This window comes from Cetorhinus maximus, chromosome 31 (genome assembly GCF_964194155.1).
Source record: "Cetorhinus maximus chromosome 31, sCetMax3.hap1.1, whole genome shotgun sequence".
Taxonomy (NCBI): Eukaryota; Metazoa; Chordata; class Chondrichthyes; order Lamniformes; family Cetorhinidae; genus Cetorhinus; species Cetorhinus maximus.
In genome coordinates, this window is record NC_135909.1 from 20,121,234 (window position 1) to 20,145,585 (window position 24,352).

A 24,352-nucleotide genomic window follows, 5' to 3' on the forward strand; every position below is an offset into this window, starting at 1 on the left:
GAGGGACCTTGTTGTGCATTTCCAATGATCTTTGAAGGCAGTAGGACAGGTCGATGAGGTGGTTTAGAAGGCAGATGGGATGCTTGCATTCATTAGTCGAGGCTTTGACTATCCGAGCAGCGAGGTTATGTTGGAACTGTATAAAATGTTAGTTAAGCCACAGCTGGAGTACTGTGTGCAGTTATGCTCGCCATAATATAGGAAGGATGTGATTGCACTAGAAGGGGTGCAGAGGAGTCTCACCTATGTTGCCTAGGCTGGAGCCTTTCAGCTATGAAGAGAGACTGGATCGGATAGGGTTGTTTTCCTGAGAGCAGAGGAGGCTGAGGGGGCGACCTGTTGGGGTGCTCAAAGTTATGAGGGACATAGGTAGTCTAGTTAGGAGGAAGTTCTTTCCTTTTTTGAGAGGTCAATACCAGGGGGCATAGGTTTAAGGTAAGGGAAAAGTGGTACAGAGGGGATTTGAGGATTTTTGTTTCATCCAGAGTGTGGAGAGCATTTGGAGCTCACTGCCTAAAATGGTGGTAGAGGCGGGAACCCTCACGACATTTGGGAAGCACCTAGATGAACACTTGAAACGACGTAGCATACAGGACAAAAGCAAAATACTGTGGATGCTGGAAATCCGAATGAAAACAAAAAATACCTGGAAAAACTCAGCATGTCTGACAGCATCAGTGCAGAGGAATACAGCTGTCGTTCGAATGACTCTTCATCAGAAATAAGGAAATAGAGAAATGAGGTGAAAGATAAGCTGTTAGAGGGGAGTGGGACAGGTGGAGCTGGATAGGGGGCCAGTGATAGATGGAGGCAGAGAAGAGATTGCCAAAGGTGTCATAGACAAAAGGACAAAGGGGTGTTGACGGTGGTAATATTATCTAAGGAATGTGCTAATGGGGGCATTAAGGGCAGCAAGCAGGCTAGTGGCAGATGGCCCTAGTGGGGGTGGTGGGGTGGGGAGGTATCGAACTGGGCTGAAAGATGGAGATAAAATAATAGATGGAAATAAATTTAAAAATAGGTGGAAAAATAAAGATATATGTATTTTTTAAATTATAAATTGATGGAAAAAGGGAGATTGGAAAGGGGGTGCGGATGGAGGAAAGTGTTCATGATCTGAAATTGTTGAACTCAATATTAAGCCCGGAAGGCTGTAAAGTGCCTAGTCAGAAGATGAGGTGCTGTTCCTCCAGTTTACGTTGAGTTTCACTGGAACATTGCAGCAGTCGAAAGACGGAAATGTGGGCATGAGAACAGGGTGGCAAGCGACAGGGAGGTCTGGGTCCTGCTTGCAGACAGACCAAAGGTGTTCCGCAAAGTGGTCACCCAGTCAGCGTTTGGTCTTTCGAATGTACAGGAGGCCACATTGAGAACAGAGAATGCAGTAGACTAAAGTGAGGGAAGTGCAAGTGAAGCGCTGCTTCACCTTAAAGAAGTGTTTGGGACCTTGGATGGTGAGGAGGGGGGAAGGAAAGGGGCAGGTGTTGCACCTTCCGCGGTTGCACGGGAAGGTGCCATGGGAGGGGGTTGAGGTGAAGAGGGTGATGGAGGAGTCGACCAGTGTGTCCCGAAGGGAACGTTTCCTGCGGAAAGCCACCAGGGGGTTTGAAGGGAAGATGTGTTTGGTGGTGGCATCATGCTGGAGTTGGTGGAAATGGCGGAGGATGATTCTTTGAATGCGCAGGCTGATGGGGTGATAAGTGAGGACAAGGGGGACCCTATCATGGTTCTAGTAGGGAGAGGAATGTGCGAGGGCGGATGCGCGGGAGATGAGTCGGACAGGGTTGAGGGCCCTGTCAACCACCGTGGGTGGAAAACCTCAGTTAAGAAAGAAGGAAGACATGTCAGAGGAACTGTTTTGGAAAGTGGCATCATCAGAACAGATGTGATGGAGGCGAAGGAACTGAGAGAGAATGGGATGGAGTCCTTACAGGAAACGGGGCGTGAGGAGTTGTATTCGAGGTAGCTGTGGGAGTCGGTAGGCTTGTAATGAATATAGGTGGACAGTCTATCACCAGAAATTGAAACTGAGAGGTCAGGCAAGGGAAGGGAAGTGTCAGTGATGGACCACGTGAAAATGATGGAGGGGTGGAAATTGGAAGCAAAATTAATAAATTTTTCCAGATCCAGACGAGAGCATGAAGCAGCACCGAAGCAGTCATCGATGTACCGGAGAAAGGGCAAGTGCTGGAGAATGGGATTGGAGTAGATAGGGGATTGATGACCGACACGGGCATGATGGGCCGAAGGGCCCCTTTCCCTGCTGTAAAACTCTATAACTCTATGACTGTGGTTTAAATGAGAAACTGGTTCGTTAATGCCTGTTGGCGATGGTGACTCAAGTCCCTGTTCGCTTTCCCTCCGAACCACTGAGCAGAATCATCAAATTCTCAGGGCAACTCCTCCAATACACATTGAGAATTGCTCGAACGCAGTCGGTTTGCTCAGCCCTCAGGCAGACTCCAACCTGTCCATAAGCAGCCAGTTGGTAATAGTGACATGCAGCATGACACTGCCTCTCAGAACTGCCCTGTCATCTCTCCAGACTGTTTCTGGGAGACACCTTTAAACAATAACATGATGAGGCCGATGTGAACCTACACCACTGGATGTCAGGACCAACACCATCACCACGCGGCTCCCACAGTTGTAATGAGCACCTCCTGTTGCAGTTTTCGGTTAGACAGTGGAGCCTTATCCCGGGTTCCCTGTCAGATTACATGCTGCTTCAGAATGTTTTCCAACTAGACACATGGGGTGAGCGGCAGTGAGAATATTGGAGGGCTGGGGGTAATTTTCTCACTTGTCAGGCTGGAGTTTCGCGTCCGTTTCCAGACAATCCCCTTACTCGTTCTGAGTCTAATTCTGGTCCCTTGATGATTCGCGCATTTCCTTGTTCCACCATTGGAGGCCGTGCCTTCAGCTGTCGGAACCATCAGCTCTTCAATTCTTTCCCTAAACCTCCCAGCCCTCCTTTCTCCTTTAACGATCTCTTTAAAATCTACCTCTTTGATGAAGTGTTTGGCCACCTGGCCTAATACATGGCTCGGTATCAAATGCTGCTTGTTACTTCTCCTGTAAAGCTCTTTGGTCGGGTTTACGATTGCACGGTGTTGAAATAGCCTGAATGTGGATAAACACATATTCTGCTTCAATCTTAAAGTGTCCCCTGCATTTTCCTGATGTCGCCTATGTCGACAAAACAGTGATGAGTTGCACAAAACGATGAATGATTTTGATAGACTAAATAAGGAGAACGTTTTTTTTTAATCCAGTCACAGAAGGATCAGTAACTACAGGACCCAGTTTTAAGGTAAATAGCCACTTGGTGGCACAGAACTTGAGCGTTTCTGTTATAAAAAAGAGACATGCTGTCGAAGTTTTTCATCCTGCACTTATCAGCACAGACACACGAACGCCAAATTTCAAAGGGAACAACATTGAAAACTACGTGATAAACAGGGTGCTGATTGGTTGGTATGTGGAATCTGAATGGCTAAGGCGTTGCCATGGACAATGCACCAAGAAACGGTTAAACCAAAGCTCTTATTTTAATTTAAAAAAAAGGCAAGTCACCTCTGATTGGTCAAACATATCAACATGTGAGCTTACGAAATAGGAGCAGGTGTCGGCCATTCAGCCCCTCAAGCCTGCTCCGTCATTCAATAAGATCATGGCTGCTCTGCGTGTGTTTCGATTTTCTCATTCCCATCTACCTCCGATAACCTTTGATTCTCTTACCTAACATGAAAATTTCTACCTTCGCCTTGAACGGTTTCAGTGATTCCTCCTCTACCACTTTCTGAGACAGGGAATTCCAAAGTCACACAACCGTCTTAGAGAAAACAAATTCTCCTAATCTCTGTCCTAAAATGGCAACCCCTAATTTTAAAACAGTGACTCCTCGTTCGGGACTCACCCACAAGAGTAACATCATTTCCACGTCCGCCTTGTCAAGACCATCCAGGATCTTATATGCTTCAACCAAGTCACCCCTCAATCTCCTTATCTCCAGTGGAAACAAGCCCAGTCTGTACAACATTTCCTCATAAGGCAGCCCGCTCATTGCAGTTATTAATCCAGTCAACCTCCTCTGTCCCACCTCCAACCCATTTACCTGCTTCCTTAAATGAGACCAAAACTGCACAAAGTGTTGGAGATATGCTCTCATCAATACCATTTATAACTGAAGCATAACATTGTTACTTTTATGCTCAATTTGTATCGTAACAAAGGGTAGCATTCCACGAGCCTTTTCAATTACTTGCTGTATCTGCACTAACTTTCTGTGAATCGAGAACTAGAACACCTAGATCCTTCAGCACCTCGGAATTCTGCAGGCCTACCCCGTTAAATAATCCTCTACTTTTTTTAAATCTTTAAGCCAAACCGAAAAACTTCATATTTTCGCACATTATACACCATCTGCCAAATGTTTGTCCATTCATTCAAATTATCTGTACCGTCTGCAGCCTTCTTATGTCCTCTTCGCAACAGACTTCGCTACCTATGTTTGTTTCTTCTGCAATTTTAACTACTATGCCTTGCCTACCCTCATCTAAGTCATTGAAATAAAGTGTAAAAAGTTGAGACCCCAGCACAAACCCCTGCGCGACCCCATTCGTCACATCCTGCCAAACAGAAAAAAAATAACCCATTTATGTCTACTCTCTGTTTTCTGCCAGCTGCCAATTTTCTACCCACGCTAATCTGAACAGTGATGTTCGGCTTGAAGTAGACAGAAGCAGAGAACTCAGTTAGCGGATTTCTCAAATAGCACATCGAGGAAAGGGAGCTGGTTACACTGTTCATTTTCAAATGTGAATATGAGCGCGGGATGGAACACGTTAATGTCTGCAAGGAAATGCTTACTTACAGCGACATGTTGGTTGTTAATTCCCTCTGAACGAGATTGCGAAACCACATAAAGGCCCATTTTCTCCTCAGTGAAACTCCTGGAATACAGTGTAAATGCCGTCAAATAAAAACCAAGCTGCGGGGTCACCAGCTCTGTCAGTTCTTTCAGATAATATTACAACAGAATTCATCAGCCTGCAACCTGAAGCCACAATCATGGGGTTACCTGAATTGCTGCTTTGGGATAATTTCAGAGTCAGATTACATAGGCAAACATTTATAAGGCCTGTGTTTATTTTCCCCACATGTGCAGCGTGGATAAATTCTAAGCAATAACGACCCGGATTCTCAAACCTGCTCCCGATTTCAGTAAATCCCACCTTCTAGAGCACAGCTCTTCATTGTTTTCCTTACGCGGCCCACATCTTGGACCAAAAGCCACAAACAATGATGTTTGGCTGGGGGTTGAACCCTTCACTTCTCGCAAACCAATTCAACAAAAATCCCTAACTAAGGATCGCATTCCTAGACCAAAGAGCCAGCGGAGATGACCTGCTTCAATGAATATAGATGTTGATTGCCATCAAAGTGCTTCAGTCACCCTTTTACATTGTTATAGTGAAAAGACAGCAATTAACAATTCCAGCTCAGCTCCGGCTGTAATACGGGGAGTGAAGCACTTTGCTGCTCCACAATTTTACTCCTGCCCAGATATCCTGATTGTTAATCCGCCCTGAACCGGATTGCTGAAACGCTCACTTTCTGCTCAATGCAAATACTAGAAAATAGCTCAAATATCGAAAAAATAAATCAAATTATGCCATTCTGTGTGTTCGTTCGGGCAAAATTGCAAGTGACTGCATTGGGCATCCTGCCTGCATCCGCAAGGAGGGAGTTGCTGCATTTGGTGCAGTGGGATGAATTCAGAGTCCCATGACACGAGGAGGCTTTGCGTTCATTTTCTTCCCGTCCGCTGAAGTGAAGTATTCTCAGCGATAAACTTCCAGGGTGTTTCAATGTCGATCTGATTTCCGCAATTAGAATTTGAAAAAAAAGCAGGGCTCGTCCGGGATTTGAACCCGGGACCTCTCGCAAGTTCACACGATGAAGATCCCTAAGCGAGAATCATACCCCTAGACCAACGAGCCAGCCGGGAACATGCACCCGGTGCAACTAAGGAATCGTTTCAATGACACCTAGAGTCGACCAAACTTCTTGGACATCTTGATTGGGAAATCAGACATTTTGGCAATTACTCCGCATCTCAGGCAGTAATCGATTACCTTTGATCAACACTGGAAAAAGTTACTGTTGTCATTAGTTTTAATCCAGTGAAACGCAGGAAAAAAGCAAAAGCGGTAGCCTATGGTGTATTGGAAATCAGTAAAGATAAAAGGAGAATAAAGTTTGTGCAGTTTGGCCAGAGAGAGGGAAACATAAACTCTTAGATTTACAACAGCGCAGAATGAGGCCCGTCCTGTCCGTGAAAACGGATCCGACTGTGCAGCCAGATGTGCAATGTTGGAAATGTGGTTTCTGTTTTTCACCTTCACCAGAACAGACAGTAAGATGTAACATTGATCATCATACAAACCGCGAGAGATTAAATCACAATAAAACACAGAGAGCGATAAATAACCTGAAACAACAAATCTATTGGATTGAAATGTTGAATTTCGATTGAAAAATCGGAAACAGCCAATTGAATTGGATCTTCGTCGTTTTATAGATCCGGAAGAGAAAAGAGAAACTGATGAAAAATGAAAAAAATAGAACGATAAGAAATGAAAACTAAAACTGCTGCCTTATTATCTGTTTCTTCACTCACCCTTCAATACTGGATAAAACAGAACTGAAATAACTGGGTCAATTTAACCAAACGGATCCCGACCTGAAACGTTCACTCTGTTTGTCCCGCCACAAACGCTCCCAGTTCTGCCGCGTATTTCCAGCTTTTTCTGAGTTTTCTTCAGATTTGCAGCACCTTCATTATTTCGCTTTTGGAATGTATGAGAAACCTCGGTGAACACTCGCCCTTCCCCCTTGCGTCGTGCCCCACTCTCATTTTAAGTGGCCAAAAGGGACCCTAACACCGTCACCTCCACGCTGACAGATACAAGGTGGTCACGCACTGGTTCAGTGAGATTAATGCCGAGAGCGGTTTCCAGGTCCAATGCAATCGCAAAAAGAATCGTTGATGGAAGTTGTGGGGGATTGCGGCAACTTTGAATTGTGAATTTGTGCAGCGAATTACTTTCTGAGAAGGGACAATTTCAAACAGCCATTCTGAAAACCTTTCTGAAAAGAAAATGATTCGGCCCTCTTTTGCTCAACTTCACAAGTTAACCCAAATGTTAGTTTCTTCGACAGGGATTTAACCACAGCATGTTTGTTAGGAGGATATTTTAACTAAACTCTCATGGAATCAGAGCAGAGGAGCTTGATGACTTGATCTGAGGGGCCTTGGGGTGTATTTGATGTGTTTCGCTCTGAATTTTCCGTCTCTGGGTATGTTACGATTCCGTGAGTTTGCTGTTCTGTGTGATTGAGAGTGAGGAAAGCAGGAAGATCTGTGAAGAAGTTTTCCCTTTAAATATTTCACAGCTCCGCCGTCTACTTTTTTTTATTCGTTCATAGGATGTTGACATCGCTGGATAGGCCAGCATTTTTTGCCATCCTGGATTGCCCTTGAGAAGATGGGGGTGTGTTGCCTTCTTAATCCGCTACTGTTATGACGCAGCAGATGGTGTGAGCCAAGCGGATCAAATCCACAAAGGAAACTTGATCACTCGGTCACAACGATTTGGCAATTTGTATTTTATTTCAAGGTGCGTGCCCTGAATTCAGTAGTATTACATCTACCAAGACTCTAAAGGTGTTTTCAAAACTAAATTAAACATTTATTAGCAAAATCAAATATTTCAAGCACATACATAGGTCTACAAATTACTGCTACAATAACTTGTAAATCCGCTAATTAATCTGGCTTCCAGTTATACCCCCGTTAAGGCAGCGTTAAAAAATAGATTTAAACTGATCCAGCCAAGTCAAACACAATACCCTGAACAGTAGAATTCAAAGGGGCTTTTCCCAGCCTCGGTTTCTATGGACAGCACCTTATTGAACAAACACTGGAGGCTTTTCACACTTCTGGTGGATCTTGCAATGCCTTCCCTTACGCAGAACTTCTATCTCCTTTAGACAAGTTTCTCCCTTTTAATGTATATTCCATTTTTCCCATATGCCTTCGGAACTTTACTTTTCTCATAATATAAATCTTTGCATGGTGCTTATATTATCAGAAACCTCTGGGGAAAAAATAATAACAGTGCTTGGCCTAGCTTCTCTGGCAAGGTGTAACATTCCACCATCTTTTTGAAATTCATGCTACCCTGATTTATCTAAAAATGCAAATTCTCCTCACCTCACATTCTAAAATTTCAGCCATGTTTACGCAGATTTTCTGGCTTCTTGCAAGCCCATCTCGTCCTAAGTCTGCTCCGCGCGGCTTTGACTCTACTCCTCAGTCTTCACTGAACAGGATCTGTTTCAGATTCCTGTCCTCATCCTTCAACTTCCTGAGACCCCTTTTTGTACCAGTCCCTGGTTTGGGACTGTTCCTTTGTTTTGGGACCTGCTCCATGTACCTAGACTGTGTCCAGCTTTTTCTGGCACTTTTTTCAGAATGGAGCTCTCAATCACCTGCGCCCCTTTTCACGCTGTTTTGCTTTTGGACCTTCTTTCACTTCTGCGCAGGCGCAGAGGTAAATTCCAACCTGAAAGAAAGGAAACCAACTAGGCATGTGTGCAAGGCCGTGTCCCGGCCTGAGGCCGAGATAATGCGCAAAATGCGCATGTGCAAGTTTTTTTTTTTGCCGACCAGCACATGCGCAGTACTAACAACGTCGCTAAAAGAACAACCTTCTCATGTGCGACCATTTCAGAACCAGCCGCTGCGACCCCCTGGGAACTGTAGTTCCCAACATCCGAGGGCTCAATCACCATTTTGAAAGGTAAATTTTAGCTTGTTCCTTTTTGGGTTCATCACAGAACGCTGAGGAGTGGCGCCTCGTTTCAGTTCCCTCCAGATTAAGTTTTGCTTTCTGAAAAGGGGGTGGAATAATTAACTTTAAGAGGCAACGATTACAGACTGGGTGATAATTTGAAAACCTGTTCAGGCCAATATTATGAAAATTGAAACATAGGAACAGAAGTAAACGTTACTTCCCTCATGCCTGCCCTGCCATTTAATGAACTCACGACTGGCCTGTATTTTAGCTCAATCTATCTCTCTCGTTCTAATTTTAATGCTGTGTACCTTTGGCCTGGCTTCCCCCCACCTGACGTCATAGCCTCTACTTACCTACCATGTCAAATTATTGAATCATCATAAACATTTCAGGCAGATTACCCCTTACTCTTCGAATTTCAAGGCATTACAAGACTAGGCTTTGCAATCTGTCCTCACCATTTGAGTCTGAAAACACAGCTGAAAATCTGCTGCACCCACTTCAAGGCCAAGCTGACCTTCATGAGGTTTGTTGTCCAGAATTGAACGCAATGATCTGAATGGGGTCTTAACAGTATCTTACATAACTGTAGAATAAGTTCAATCAGTTGTATTCTATTAGCCTTGTTTTTTTTTCACCTTCCTGTCCAATAGCTTTTAATGTACATGGCTCCCTGTTCTTCCACAGCTGCTACCATCTCACCACAAAAATAACACCCTGCTCTAAGTTTCATATGTTTATTTAAAAGGGCCCTAACTTTAAACTTATTTTGCTAAAACTTGCTCACTCACTTAACTTATCAAGTAAATTCTAAATTAAATGTGTTCCCCAAGGATAATGTTGTGTTTCAGCTCCATTACCATTAACTTTTTCTGTTGCTCTTTCAGCTGGTGTAAATCCAGAGAATGGAATGGAGGGAGGAAAATATCTTGCCGTCTTTCATGAATCCTATTTTATCATCATTCCAGTAAAATTTGGGTGAAAAACTGAAACTCTCAATCTTAGTGTTTTTATGGCCTGAACAGACCCGGAATCTCCATTGAGATATTAGCAAGGATAGGATTCCAGGCCTATTTGATTCAAAATGTTGGCAAACAGGAAGAAGCAATTAATTGATAATATCTACAAACTAGCAACAAGGATCCAAATCAGAATGGATCATCGGTCCATCACCTTGACCTCTCTGTCACCTCGTCACCTGTCTGAGTTTCAGAACACAGTCTCATACACTTTTTCCATCCAGGAACGTTGACAAGAAGGTTCTGAATAGGCAGGCAGGTGTGCAATGTTGGACATTCAGCTTCTGTGAGCAAAATAACCTTCCATCACTTCAGGTCAAGGATTGTTTTTAATTTACAAACGCGAAACTTTTCCTGACAAATTTATTTCGGACAAAAGCAAAACCCTGCAGATTATGTTGAATGTGTTCATTGGTTACCTAATATTCAGTCAATGGGAAAAATATGTAATAATGTGTATAAGAAAATCATATGCCTGGGATGAATTTAAATACCTGCACTGAATGTCCCCTTAACATTCTCTGTTGTAAGAAGAAAATCCCTAGTTGTTGTTTCTTTGTCCAGCCACATACAGAATCCCTCACCGCTGATACCATTCCAGTACATCCCCACTGTACGCTCTCCAAGGCCTTGCCGTCTTTGCTAAAACTTGTCCCTAGCCCTCACCAGGATTTTATAATCCACATTATAATCTGATTCTTTGAATCACGTCGTTCTGCATTATTTTGATAAACTAAGATTTCAATACATTTTCGATCACGATTGAGCTTTTTCAATGTTAATTTCCTAAAAGATGTAGAAGAAATAGACTTAAAATCTCTCGAAATAAACCTTCATGAAAATCTGCAATCAACTCATGGACAACCCACCTCCTTCATTCCACTTATTGCTATTTTTTTTTCCGCTAACTCTACTTCTTTACCACAAAGGCCTCTTAAAACCCTCTTCAAGAAAGGTTCTCACTTTTTTCCATCGACAATTTGCAAATGTTTTTGTTGTTCCCATAAATCTTGTGAAAGAAGAGGCCCGAGCAGGATTGGCTGCAATGAATGTTAATAAGTCACGAGGTCCAGATGTGATGCAGCTGACGATGCTGTCGGATGCAACAGCGGAAACCCTGAAGGTACTGGCCAGAATCTTCCGAATACTGTTTGTTATTTTTAATGGACAGCTACACACCACAGGAAACAAAAATGAGTAAAAGTGAATCAGAGATGAGCGGATTCTAACGTCCTACATCTCCAGATTTTTTATTTGGTGATGAACAACCCATCCTCGATGTCAGGTTTTTGCATTAAGAATGAGACCCCGCCTCCAGGGAACACTGCAGCGATACCACCAAGATCAGATCTGCAACCTTGAAACTCAGTGAAAGGCTTTCACACTCCCCTCGGGATCTGTGGCAGAGTGTGCGGAGCCAGCATTGGATCTTTAGTCACCTTAGAACTCACAGCCCCGGAGTGGAAGGAAGTCATTCTCATTCAGGAGGTACTGTCTAAGACAGGAGACTAAATTCTTCTGTGAGTGTCTCTGGGTGATGAGCTGATGGTGCTCGGAGCTCTCAGCTTTTACTCATTGATTTCACAGGAGTTGATTCAGTTTTGACGTTGATTGGTTCTCTGGTGTCGATTCCTCGTATTCTTCGCCTGATTTTCTGTCCAATGTAGCTCTCTCAGCAGAATTCTCATTAACGCCTTGTCTTTTCCTTGCAGCGTTTCAATCACGATGTTTTTTGAACTATATTATTAAAGGGTTTGCAACAGCCAGCTTCCAGGAACAGCAATGTGATGAAGGCAGGAGAATCTGTTTTGAAGTGGTGTTAATTGAGGGGCAAATGTTGGCTCCGACACGATGGAATAACTCCCGTGCCACTGTCCGAAATTGTGCCATGGTAATTTTACATGTGAAGGCAGATGGCACCTCAGTTTGCCATAGCATCTCAAAACTGGCAACTGTAACAGTGAAACTTTGGCTCAGCGCAGCACTGAAGTGTCAGCCTGACTTTCTGCTCAGAATTCTGGAGAGATTTTGAACTCACAACCCTCTGCCTGTAAAAACTTGAGAGCAACTGACTGAATCATAGTTCACAGAATAGGGCAAAGACAGGGGACATTGTACTGAGAGCAGAAGCAGCACTAGATTGTTATTTAGAGAGGTGTTACAAATAATGAGAGATAAACACTCACAGTTGAAAGAGGTGGACTTTTTAGCAGGGCAGGGGAAGAGAGGTTGCAGGAATTTCGATTCGAGTGTCGAAATCAGAAAACGTTAAATTTGTTTTAAAGATTGGATGTGATAAGGCGTCAGAGGCGGAGAGAAATTAATGATAAAAACTCTTATCAGTCGGATCCACATAGGGAGGAAGTGATGGTTTCTGATTCCCACATTTGTCCCGGGAATGGAGCAGACACCATTACAACATTGAGAAGTTCAACGAAACAAGGAGGGAAACTCTTCAATCGACTGTCTTTGAAGACAATGGGCAACATCTGCTGTGGTGTGTGAGCATTATTCTGAGGTATGTCTACATCACATCTCCACCGACTGGAAGAGGTTATGTTTTATTATCAGAGGCCACGTGAGTTAGTAATGACAGGACGAGCAGTTTCTCAGTGTTTCCAACTCCTTGACCTTCTCGAAGAGGTAAATTGTTTACCACGATGTACTGTAATACCACAGAGGGGTAACAAGGATATATGACACTATCCAGTAATAAACCACATTTAAAACCGAGATCTCATCTTCCCCACTGGAAGGGATGTGAACAATCCAAACAGACTATTTACAGCAAGAGAAGAGGAGTTTTAGCCGGAGTCCTGGGATCACTAATAATCCCTCATCCAGGATCACTGAAACAGGAGATCCTAATATTGATCAGGTTACTGCCTGTGGGATCATGCTGTGCACATTCAAGCACGAATCTCAATTACCAAGACCCCCCAGCAACCCCCTTGTCCAAAATGCCCACCCATTGGCTGTGAGATTTTGGATCTTTCTGCAGTTGCAAAATGTGCTGGCGAAATGCAAGTTCCTCCTCATTCCCGCCCTCCCTTCAGCTCCCTCCCTCTTTTCCTCCGTCGCTCTCTTCCTTGTTCTGACAGATGCTGTCCCCCACAACCCCTCCCCTTTTCTCCCCCGTTTGCATTCCTCCCGTCGCCAACCATTCAGTCCCCTCAACCCCGCAATAACCTTCCTTCTCTCTAATCTCATTCCCTTTCCCTGGGATCTGTCCTCTCCCCAGGCTCCCACTGACACCGGGCTCGGGGACTCTCAGGCCGGCCCGGGCTCTTTGACCGGCTCCATTCACAGGAAAAGTGGCTTCAGTTTCCACAAAAAGATCCGCTCTCTCTCAAATCCCAAAACTGAAATTCAGGCTGCCGGTTAATGTGAAGAGGCGGGTGTCGGACTGCGGTTTCCACTCCTGCTGTTTAATGCAGGTCGCTATAACTGGATGCCGTGAACAGAACGAAATTGCTTCTGTTTTTAAACATCTGTTTTAACTGAACTCACTGTCGCTCTGATTTAAAAGGACGAGTTTGAATCTCCTGATTTATAGATAAAATAAAGTCGGGTGATTATAGCTTACATAACCTACTCCAGCTAACGGAATTAAGCAGCTGTATGGACGGAAGCGGCTGTGGGTTTAAACCCCATGATGGACACTTTGTGTTTTCCTTCTCATGCTGGGTAACAGAACAATTGCAAAAACAGTAGATACCCCACATCGCTGAAACGTTGTTCCAATGTAAAACTGTGTAAAATGAAAACTAAGCCGGAAATTCGGAAGAGATGACTTTCATCATGGTTCTGAAATTCAACATTACGGCAGAATCCAGGCACAAGGAAATTTGTGTCCAGACGAAAGCTTCAGGTACAGTGAAGAGCCATGAGCCTGACGTGATTTGAACACGCAATCTTCTGATCTGGAGTCAGACGCGCTACCGTTGCGCCACAAGCCCAGCTACAAGAAGCTAGCAGTTGCTTGTCCTAGATTCACTTCCTTAGACCTTGATCATATTCAGTGCATTGAAAATCAAACAGGGATCATGAAAGGGAACATGATTTTCCCTCCTTTCCTCGTGGCCTTCTTTGCTTTCTGTGGATTTACATCACAAGGACGAGTAACAGGAAAAGCAAAGAACGAGAGAGAAAACGCACAACAATAAGCCGTGGGAGAAGTTTATTTTCAAATTTCATAAATCGTTTAAATGAGTGAGAAATACTTTGACAGTTGGATTCACAATGAACCATAATCTGATTGAGGCCACGAATGCACGAGTTTCGCTTCGTTTTGTTTTTAATTGGTGAGATGTTGCAAACGATGGAGGAGCAGAGACCCAAATTATACAACTGAAAATTAGCGGACAGGGAGAAAGAAATAACGATGCAAGATTTCAAGGAGTCACATCATCACACAGTGCAGAACAGCACCTTCAGCACATCGAGTCTGCACCGACACGAGACCTACCAACCTAATCCCGTTTACCAGCACTTGGCCCACAGCCGTGAACGTTAAGAAAGTGACGACGAAGGTGGGATTCGAACCCACGCGTGCAAAGCACAATGGATTAGCAGTCCATCGCCTTAACCTCTCGGCCACCTCGTCACGCATCTGCGATTTATTAAACCTCCTTCTATGCTTTTTGCATTCACGATCTGTTGAAATAAATGATCCTCTTTCGTACAGGTCCTGAATATTCGGCCAGGTGTCTAAAGATGGAAATGTATTTTCTGTCCATAAAATGCATTTCCACCACATCAGATCAGATGCTGTTGTAAATGCGCTGATGTGAATCGTTTCAACACTTCAACATGATATCCAACATGTTTCTGCACAGTGTGAAAACCCATCGCGGAAAGACCGGAACATGCAAGCATTTGGCAGCAAGAAGAAACCCTTCCCAGCTCACTGCCAGTGCCCGATCACGGCTAAAGTGTGGGAAATGAAAATAAATCTTTGGAGATCCCACCTCTGCTTGGCCTTTCAGTCAAGATTTTCACTGAGTTCAATCAGCCTCCCACCTGAATCCAGAAGTAGGCAGCTCCCCTTATTTGATGCATTCGGATAATTTCAGAGTCCCATAACACGGAGAAACGTTCTTTAAACCCTGTGTTCATTTTCTTCACGTGTGTTGAGGTGATGCATTCTCTGCAATGACTTCCTGGGTGTTCAAACTTGGTCCTGATTTCCGGAACTGCCACCACCTCGAGCGCGAAAAAATACTGCATTAAAATGCTTGCTGGGCTCGTCCTGGAGATGAAAGTGGGACCTCTTGCATACGAACTCATTGAAAAGCCCAAAGCGAGAATCGAAGCCCAAGAACAACCAGCCACCTGCACGAAAAACTGCTCTCAATGGATCCTTTCATTGCCACCCACAGTGTATCAACCAAAAGCGAATTCCTGTTAAGGCTGGAAATCTTTTAGAATGTATTGGAACCCCCGGGGACGACTCCAACCAGTGGAGAGTTTCCTGCCTTATTTCTATTGACTTCAGTTTTGCGAGTGTTCCTTGATGCCACACTCGGTCAAAAGCTTCTTTGGTCTCAAGTGCAGTCACTTGCACCTCAGGTATTAAGTTCAGCTGCTTCCTCCATGTTTGGACCAAGGCTGCAATGAGGTCAGGTGCTGAGTGACCCTGGCAGATACCAAACTGAGCTTCAGTGAGCGGGTTATTGCTGAGTAAGTGTCACTTGATCGCGCTGTCGAAGAAATTTCCACCCCTTTTCTTGATGAACGAGAGGAGACTGATCGGGCGCTTTTCGCCGGTTGGGTTTTCCTGTTTTTTGTGGACAAGACAGACCTGAGCAATTTCCCACATTGCCGGGTAGATGCCAGTCTTGTAGCTGCACTGGAACAACTTGGCGAGGAGCGAGGCTATTTCTGGAGCACAGGTTTTCAGTACTGCTGCAGGAATGTTGGCCGGGCCCAAAGCCTTTGCATTTTCCCGTGCCTTCAGCCATCTATTGATTTCACTTGGAGTGAATGGAGCTGGCTGAAGACTGACATCTGTGATGCATTTCCCCAGCTTTGTGCAAAAGCGGAACTGAGGGAATCACATTTGTGGCTCCATGAAACTCACCTGCTAAACAGTGAAAGATGACAGTGTTTATCACAAGTGGGTCCCATTAATTCAGAAACAGGTTTGCTGCAAAAGTAGCCATGACCATGTGCGACACACAGTTTTCTTATCTGCAATTAGATGTGCTCCCGCTGTGACACTTACTTACGCGTGAGTTGAGAAGGTTTAGGCGCTATCTGGTTGAGGTAATTGAGATGATTAATAGGTTTTAATGTGGAGAAACAATTTCCTCTTTTGGGGGAATACAGAACAAATGTATATAACCTTAAACTTAGAGTTAAGATATTTAACGGTGACATCAGCAAACAATTCACTGAAAGGATGAAGAAAGCTGTTTGTAGGACAATTCCAATGTAGCGATTGGCCGAGAGCTTATGGCAATGAACTGATGCTTCGTTGGGCTATGGACCCCCTCTTTGTCAAGAAAAACATCGAAATCTGGAGGGAACTGAAACGAGGTGATGGCTGTCCTTTGTCATTATGCGATCATGTTCTCTAATATAAGCGGAGGACAGTCGGTGACTGTAAAACTGGTATCCTGGTCGCTGTTTAAATTCTGGCTCGAAGCATCACTTCTGTCAGTTGGAATAGCTCGTTTGGGAGAGCTTTAAACTGAAGATCTAAAAATCAGTCGTTTAATCCCGGGTTTCGGCAAAGAGTTGCAAATCGACTCTCCTGAGCATCTCCGGTTTCGTGTTTCCCGGTCGCTGAGTGAGGGTGTCTGTCTCTTTTGGGGAGACGCAGTCCCATTTCTGAGGGCAGCGGATACTTGCCCTTCCCGCTTGCACGTGTCCAGCTCTGTTCCCGCTGGTCCACGTTACTGGAATAAAGATCGGTTTAACTTCTAAAAAAATTTGAAAAAGCGCTGGTCAACTTATCCCCCATTAAACTATCGTAACCAACCTACAAATCTCAGACGCAGCAGCGTATGCGTGCTAGGCCCATAACCCAAAGGTCGATGGATCGAACCCATCCTCTGCTATTTGTATTGGCACGGCAATAATTCATTCCGAGGAGGAAGCATACGAAAGGGAGGACGAGGCAACCATGGCTGACAAGGGAAGTCGGACAGCAGAAGAGCGAATGAGAAAGTATACAATGCGGCGAAGAACAGGGGAAACCAAAGGATTGGGAAGCCTACAGAGGACAACTAAAAAAGAAATAAGGAGTGAGAAGAGTAAATATGAGGGTAAACTAGCCAGTAATGTAAAAGAAGATTGCAAGAGTTTTTTTTTATATATAAAGGGTAAGAGAGAGGCAAAGGTCGACATTGGGCCGCTGGAAAATGACGCTGGAGAAGTAGTAGTGGGGAACAAAGAAATGGCGGAGGAACTGAATAGGTACTTTGCGTCAGTCTTCACGGTGGAAGACACGAGTAACATCCCCAAAGTTCAAGACAGTCGAGGGGCAGAGCTGAGTATGGTGGCCATTACCAAGGAGAAGGTGCTAGGAAAACTGAAAGGTCTGAAGGTGGATAAATCACCTGGACCAAGTGGATTATACCCCACGGTTCTGAAGGAGATAGCTGAAGAGATAGTGGAGGCGTTAGTGGTGATCTTTCAGGAATCACTGGAGTCAGGGAGGGTCACAGAGGAGTGGAAAATCTCTAATGTAACCCCCTCTGTTTAAGAAGGGAGTGAGGCAGAAGATGGGAAATTACAGGCCGATTAGCCTGACCTCGGTCTTTGGTAAGATTTTAGAGTCCGTTATTAAGGATGAGATTTCAGAATACTAGGAAGTGCATGGTAAAATAGGGCAAAGTCAGCATGGTTTCATCAAGGGGAGGTCATGCCTGACAAATCTGTTAGAATTCTTTGAGGAGCTAACGAGTTGGTTAGACACAGGAGAGCCAATGGATGTTATCTACTTGGACTTCCAGAAGGCCTTTGACAAGGTGCCGCACAGGAGGCTGCTCAGTAAGGTAAGAGCCCATGGTGTTAGAGGCAAGGTACTAGCATGGAGAGAAGATTGGCTGTCTGGCAGGAGGCAGAGAGTGGGGATAAGGGGGTCCTTCTCAGGATGGCGGCTGGTGACTAGTGGCGTTCTGCAGGGGTCAGTGTTGGGACCACAACTTTTCACTTTATACATTAATGATTTAGATGAAGGAACTGAGGGCATTCTGGCTAAGTTTGCAGATGATACAAAGATAGGTGGAGGGACAGGTAGTATTGAGGAGGCTGGGAGGCTGCAGAATGATTTAGACAGGTTAGGAGAATGGGCAAAGAAGTGGCAGATGGAATATAACGTGGGGAAGTGTGAGCTCATGCACTTTGGTAGGAAGGATAGAGGCATAGACTATTTTCTAAATGGGAAGAGAATTCAAAAATCTGGAGTGCAAAGGGACTTGGAAGTCCCAGTCCAGGATTCTCTTAAGGTTAACTTGTATGTTGAGTCGGTAGTTAGGAAGGCAAATGCAATGTTGGCATTTATTTCTGGAGGACTGGAATATAAAAGAGGGGATGTGCTGCTGAGGCTTTATAAGGCTCTGGTCAGACCACATTTAGAATATTGTGAGCAATTTTGGGCCCCGTATCTCAGGAAAGTTGTGCTGGCCCTGGAGATGGTCCAGAGGAGGTTCAAGAGAACGATCCCAGGAATGAAAGGCTTAACATATGAGGAACGTTTGAGGACTCTGGGTCTATACTATGGAGTTTAGAAGGATGAGGGGGGATCTGATTGAAACTAACAGAATACTGAAAGGCCTGGATAGAGTGGACGTGGGGAAGATGTTTCCATTAGTAGGGGAGACTAGGACCCGAGGGCACAGCCTCAGAGTAAAGGGACCAACTTTTAGAACAGAGATGAGGAGAAACTTCTTTAGCCAGAGAGTGGTGAATCTATGGAATTCATTGCCACAGAAGGCTGTGTAGACAGGTCATTGAGTGTATTTAAGACCGATATAGATAGGTTCTTGATTGGTAAGGTGGTCAAAGGTTATGGGGAGAAGGCGGGAGAATGGGGTTGAGAGACTTATCAGCCATGATTGAATGGTGGAGCAGACTCGATGGGCCGAATGGCCTAATTTCTGCTCCTATGTCTTATGGTCTTATATGTTCCCAGCTGCTGATTCGTTGATCAACCACTGGGAATGTAAATCCTGAAAAATCCGCCGATTGATCCATTTCATTGGTGCTTTGGTTAACATTAATCGGGGGGAGCGGAATTTTAATCTATCGTTTCCCACTCGTTTATTATGCTTTATTGGTGTTTGTATCTGTCAGTGATGAGATCGAGAAGTGAGCTCGCCTCAGTCATGCGGCGGACGGATCTTATGAGTATGACAAATATTTACCCTTTCCTTTTAAATTCAGATCAGAATGTATCACTGAAACACAGGAAATGCTGCTTAATCTGCCCGAAGGAGGCTTTAATGACTCTCTCAAACAATGTAATTTGACCTTTCACTAAGCGCTTTGTGTGCAGCAGTTACTGGTCGTTTTCCTCAGTCACAGAATTCCACAGAATCACAGTGCAGAAGAGGCCCTTCAGCCCATTGCGTCTGCACCGACACATGAGAAACACCTGACCTACCTACCTAATCCCATTTACCAGCAATTAGCCCATAGCCTTGAATGTTGTGACGTGCCAAGTGCTCATCCAGGTAATTTGTAAAGGATGTGAGGCAACCCGCCTCCACCCCCCTCCCAGGAAGTGCATTCCAGACCGTCACCACCCTGTGGGTAAAAAGGTTTTTCCTCACGTACCACCTAAACCTCCTGCCCCTCACCTTCAACTTATGCCCCCTTGTGACTAACCCTTCAACTAAGGGGAACAGCTGCTCCCTATCCACTCCGTCCATGCCCCTCATTATCTTGTACACTTCTAACAGGTCGCCCCTCAGTATTCTCTGCTCCAAGGAAAACAACCCAAGTCTATCCAACCTCTCTTCCTAACTGAAATGTTTCATCCCAGGCAACATCCTGGTGAATCTCCTCTGCACCCCCTCCAGTGCAATCACATCCTTCCTATAATGTGGCGACCAGAACTGCACACAGTACTCCAGCTGTGGCCTCAATAAGGTTCTATACAACTCCAACATGACCTCCCTAATTTTGTAATCTATGCCTCGATTGATAAAGGCAAGTGTCCCAAATGCCTTTTTCACCACCCCACTAACCTGCCCCTCTGCCTTCAGAGATCTATGGAAACGCACACCAAGGTCCCTTTGTTCCTCAGAATCTCCTAGTGTCATGCCATTCATTCAATAGCTCTTTGTCAAATTTCTCCTTCCAAAGTGTATCACCTCACACTTTACAGGGTTAAATCCCATCTGCCACTTATCTGCCCATTTGACCATCCCGTCTATAACTTCCTGTAGCCCAAGACACTCAACCTCACTGTTAACCACCCGGCCAATCTTTGTGTTATCCGCAAATTTACTAACCCAGGATGTAACTCTCCAATTGGACACTTCACGTCGCTCAGATCTTACACTCTGAACACCTTCGTGTGAGGAACAGGTCGGGCGGGAATTGGGTCTTTGTTGATTTGAGGAAACGGAGCAATGTAGCAATGAGAAGCTCCTCACCCCCCAGCGGCTTGGGGAAGGATGGCACTCAGATACAGGAAGCTGACAGGTGCTGAAAAAAGGAAAATCACATCGAGTGTTTTAAAGCAGTGTCGATGAATTTGTACCATTTGTACAGAACCATTTGTACAGAATTCAATGGATTTAGTGTCCGAGGAAACGCTACCAAAGCGTCAGGATGGCCGAGCGGTCTAAGGCGCTGCGTTCAGGTCGCAGTCTCCTCTGGAGGCGTGGGTTCGAATCCCACTCCTGACACTAATTTTCCTTCAGCAACTTCCAAACCTAAGGCCTCCAGCACTTGGAAGGAAAAGGGCAGCAGATGCATGAGAACACCACCAGCAGCAAGCTCCCCTCCGAGCCACAAACCATCCTGACTTGGAACTGGATCGCCGTCCCTTCACTGTCGCTGGGGCAAAACCCTGGAACCCCCTCCCTAACAGCACTGTGGGTGTACCTACACCACATGGACTGTAGCGGTTCAAGATGGCAGCTGATCGCCAGCTTCTCAAGGACAATTTCAGTTGGGTAATAAATGCTGGCCGAGCCATCGACGCCCACACCCCGTGAAAGAATAAAGCAGAAGCTCTTGGTCACCGGAACACAGCTCATTTCACTGATCGATTTCAGCAACAGCTCCGAGATTTAATAAAACTACCCAAAGCGCTTCAAAGGAGTTTTATCAAGCAACATTCGACATCGAGTCACATATTTGGACAACTGAACAAAACCTTCGTAAAACTGTTAGATTTTAAGGGGGCGTTAAGGGGGAGAGTGAACTGCGGACGTTTCTAGAAGGAATTGCAGAGCTAAAGGCTCAGACAGCTGAAGACGTGGCCGCTAATGATGAAACAATGCAAAGTGTAAATGAGCAAGAGGACAGAGATAGATTCAGAAAGAGAAAGGGAGATGTCTGGGAATGGAACTGGAACTCCAGTTCAGCCAATGAGAAATCTCCACCTCAACCACTAATGCTCACACAGCCGCTCATTCCATGTGTCCAGTTGGAAGCCTGTCTGAAGGAACATGCAGTCTGACAGAGCGCCTGTGATAATCCTCCACTGCCTGATCTAAAGCTGTAACAGGAGCTGTTCATTACAGCTGTCTAAACCGTGATGACCTTGATATTCAGTGGTGCAGATTCACATCATCATTTGAAATCTTTCTGAAAGCTGAGCAGACTGACTCTGGTCAGCATCTTTAAAGGTTTTGGTTTTCTCCTGCAATAACCCTCAGTGCAGGAAAGGCAGCTCATTGTCCTTTGGTACAAAAACAAAATACTGCGGATGCTGGAAATCTGAAACAACGCCAGAAAATGCTGCAAATGCTCAACACATCTGGCAGCATCTATAGAGAGTGAAACAGATTCACGTTTGAGATCTTTTTGGTGCAAGTTCGAGCCCTGAAATTTAAACTGTTTCATTCTTCACAAATACTACCAGATCTGAGAAGGATTTCTAGCAATTCCTTGCGGGTAATTAAGCATCGTTAGGTTCTGTGGCTTAATTGGTAAAACACCTGCCGAGTAAACAGGAGATCCTGGGTCCAAATCCCAGCAGAACCTGACTTCCTTGGATTTCATCTGGGCAGTTGGGCGCTTACTTTATAACAGGGCCAAATCTGGAATTTAAGGTTAAAATGGTCTCTCCTTTTACAGTGGACTATCTGCAAAGGCTTTAACAATGACAGGTTTTCCTTTCTGTGACCGTCGAAGATGAGACCTTGTGGAAGTTACCACACACAATGAGAAACTCTCCCCAGTGTGCCGCTACTGGAAGAGCTGGGCTCTATTCTATTTAACAATTGGTGCCCGGAACACGAACATCAAGATTTTGAAAAGACAAGGGGATCATCACTCGGTCGGTGACAGAATTCAAACATCATCCTGGGAAATAAGAGGAAGAGAGATCAAAGCAGATTACTGTATGAACGTTGGAACAAGCAGTTTCTAAATCCTGTTTTCCGGGAACTCACTGAATATCTGTGGCTAACCTGTTTCCCACTCCGGTTAAAATACTGAATATTCTGCAATTACATCGGGACGGAAATTTGGTTTATAATTCATTTGTGAACAAAAGTATCAAGTGTTTAGGTGTTGTTGAGCTGGCAGCGCGTAACAATTTCAAGAAGTTATCCTCATGACCTGGTCAACACGTTCCAATTAACTTTAATCTTTCCCAAAGAGGGATATTAGGAATCATTCCAGGGAAATCCCATAGCATTTGGGATGGATGCACTACAAAATATCAGGACTTTCAAAACACCTTAACCACCCACAATTCCTTCAAATGAAATGTGTTCACTGTTGCATTGGACCTAGAAACCGCTCTCGGCATTAATCTCGGTGAAGCAGTGTGTGACCGTGTTGTATCTGTCAGTGTGGAGGTGACCAGTTCGGGGTCACTATGGGCCGCTTCCAGCCGAGACTAAGGCACGATGCAAGGGGGATGTTTACCCCGAGCTTAGGAAGATATTGTCAGTCTGGAAAAGGGACAAATCAAAACGAACCAAAGAGTAAACCCCAGGGCCCAGATTGGAGAATCTGTAAATTCCCTTTGGGAAAGTGAATGGGAGCAGAATGAAGGGTGAACATTCCCACTGCCCAGAAGCGGTGAAGACAAAGCTCAGTCAGCCCGGCCCTCTCCATTCTCACGCTGGGACATTCCTCACATGGAAATTATTTAACCCAGTGAAATAAATCCTTACAGCCGATAATTTATACAACTGATTGAAGGAATGTCGAGCGTGGTTACCGAGTGACGGTGAAAAGTTGAACATTTGTTCCGTTCAAACAAACTGCGATGAAATCTGAACATTTTTTTCTCATTGTTAAAAATAATTTGAAGGGTCTGGATGAAAATGTTCAGTGTTTGTGAGAGTGGGGTCTGGGTGAGCAGCTGGTGAGTGCGACAGGGCCAGTGCTGGATGCAGGAAGCTCCCATCAGTGTGGGTGGGTCTCATGGGGCTGAGTGATTGACAACTGGCGGTTGTTGGTGTTTCCATAAATCATGGAAATTCCCTCCAACAGTTTATTTTCTTCATTTGATTGTAAACAACTTGAAATAAAGGGAATAAATGCAGGAACTTTTTTGGTCTGTATTTCAGCTGCCATTGTCCAGTGGTTAAATTTTCCTCTAAAAATCCACTGGGTTTTTCGACTTTGACTTGAGTCATAGAAACATAGAAACTAGGAACAGGAGTAGGCCATTCGGCCTTTCGAGCCTGCTCCGACATTCATTATGATCATGTCTGATCATCCAACTCAATAGCCTGCTCCCGCTTTCTCCCCATACTCTTTGATCCCTTTCGCCCCAAGAGCTATACCTAACTCCTTCTTGAAAGCATGCAATGTTTTAGTCTCAACTACTTTCTGTGGTAACGAATTCCACAGGCTCACCACTCTCTGGGTGAAAAAATTTCTCCTCATCTCAGTCTCCTCATATGTCAGTCCCGCCATCCCAGGAACCAGTCAGGTAAACCTTCGTTACACTCCCTCTATAGCAAGTTCATCCTTCCTCCGATAGGGAGACCAAAACTGCACACAATATTCCAGATGTGGTCTCACCAAGGTCCGGTACAATTGCAGCAAGACATCCCTGTTCCTGTACTCGAATCCTCTGGCTCTGAAGGCCAACATACCATTTGCCTTCTTTAACACTTGCTGCACCTGCATGGTTACCTTCAGCGACTGGTGTGCAAGGACACCCAGGTCTCGTTGCACATTCCCCTCTCTCAATTTATAGCCATTCAGATAATAATCTGCCTTCCTGTTTTTGCTACCAAAATGGATAACCTCACATTTATCCACATTATACTGCATCTGCCATGCATTTACCCACTCAGTCAGCTTGTCCAAATC

General features: G+C 44.8%; 1 protein-coding gene and 4 non-coding genes across 5 annotated transcripts in view; 1 reads left to right on the forward strand and 4 right to left on the reverse strand.

Moving 5' to 3' along the window:
- Window positions 1-24,352, reverse strand: part of LOC144670314 (histone H2B-like) — a 1,149,071-nt gene that overhangs the window by 435,054 nt on the left and 689,665 nt on the right. The window lies entirely within an intron of this gene.
- Window positions 5,916-6,005, reverse strand: trnap-agg (transfer RNA proline (anticodon AGG)). The gene is given in 2 exon segments: window positions 5,916-5,951; window positions 5,970-6,005. It is a non-coding gene; the product is annotated as a tRNA-Pro (tRNA).
- trnaw-cca (transfer RNA tryptophan (anticodon CCA)) lies at window positions 13,774-13,845 on the reverse strand. The gene has a single exon. It is a non-coding gene; the product is annotated as a tRNA-Trp (tRNA).
- Window positions 14,411-14,492, reverse strand: trnas-gcu (transfer RNA serine (anticodon GCU)). The gene has a single exon. It is a non-coding gene; the product is annotated as a tRNA-Ser (tRNA).
- trnal-cag (transfer RNA leucine (anticodon CAG)) lies at window positions 20,669-20,751 on the forward strand. The gene has a single exon. It is a non-coding gene; the product is annotated as a tRNA-Leu (tRNA).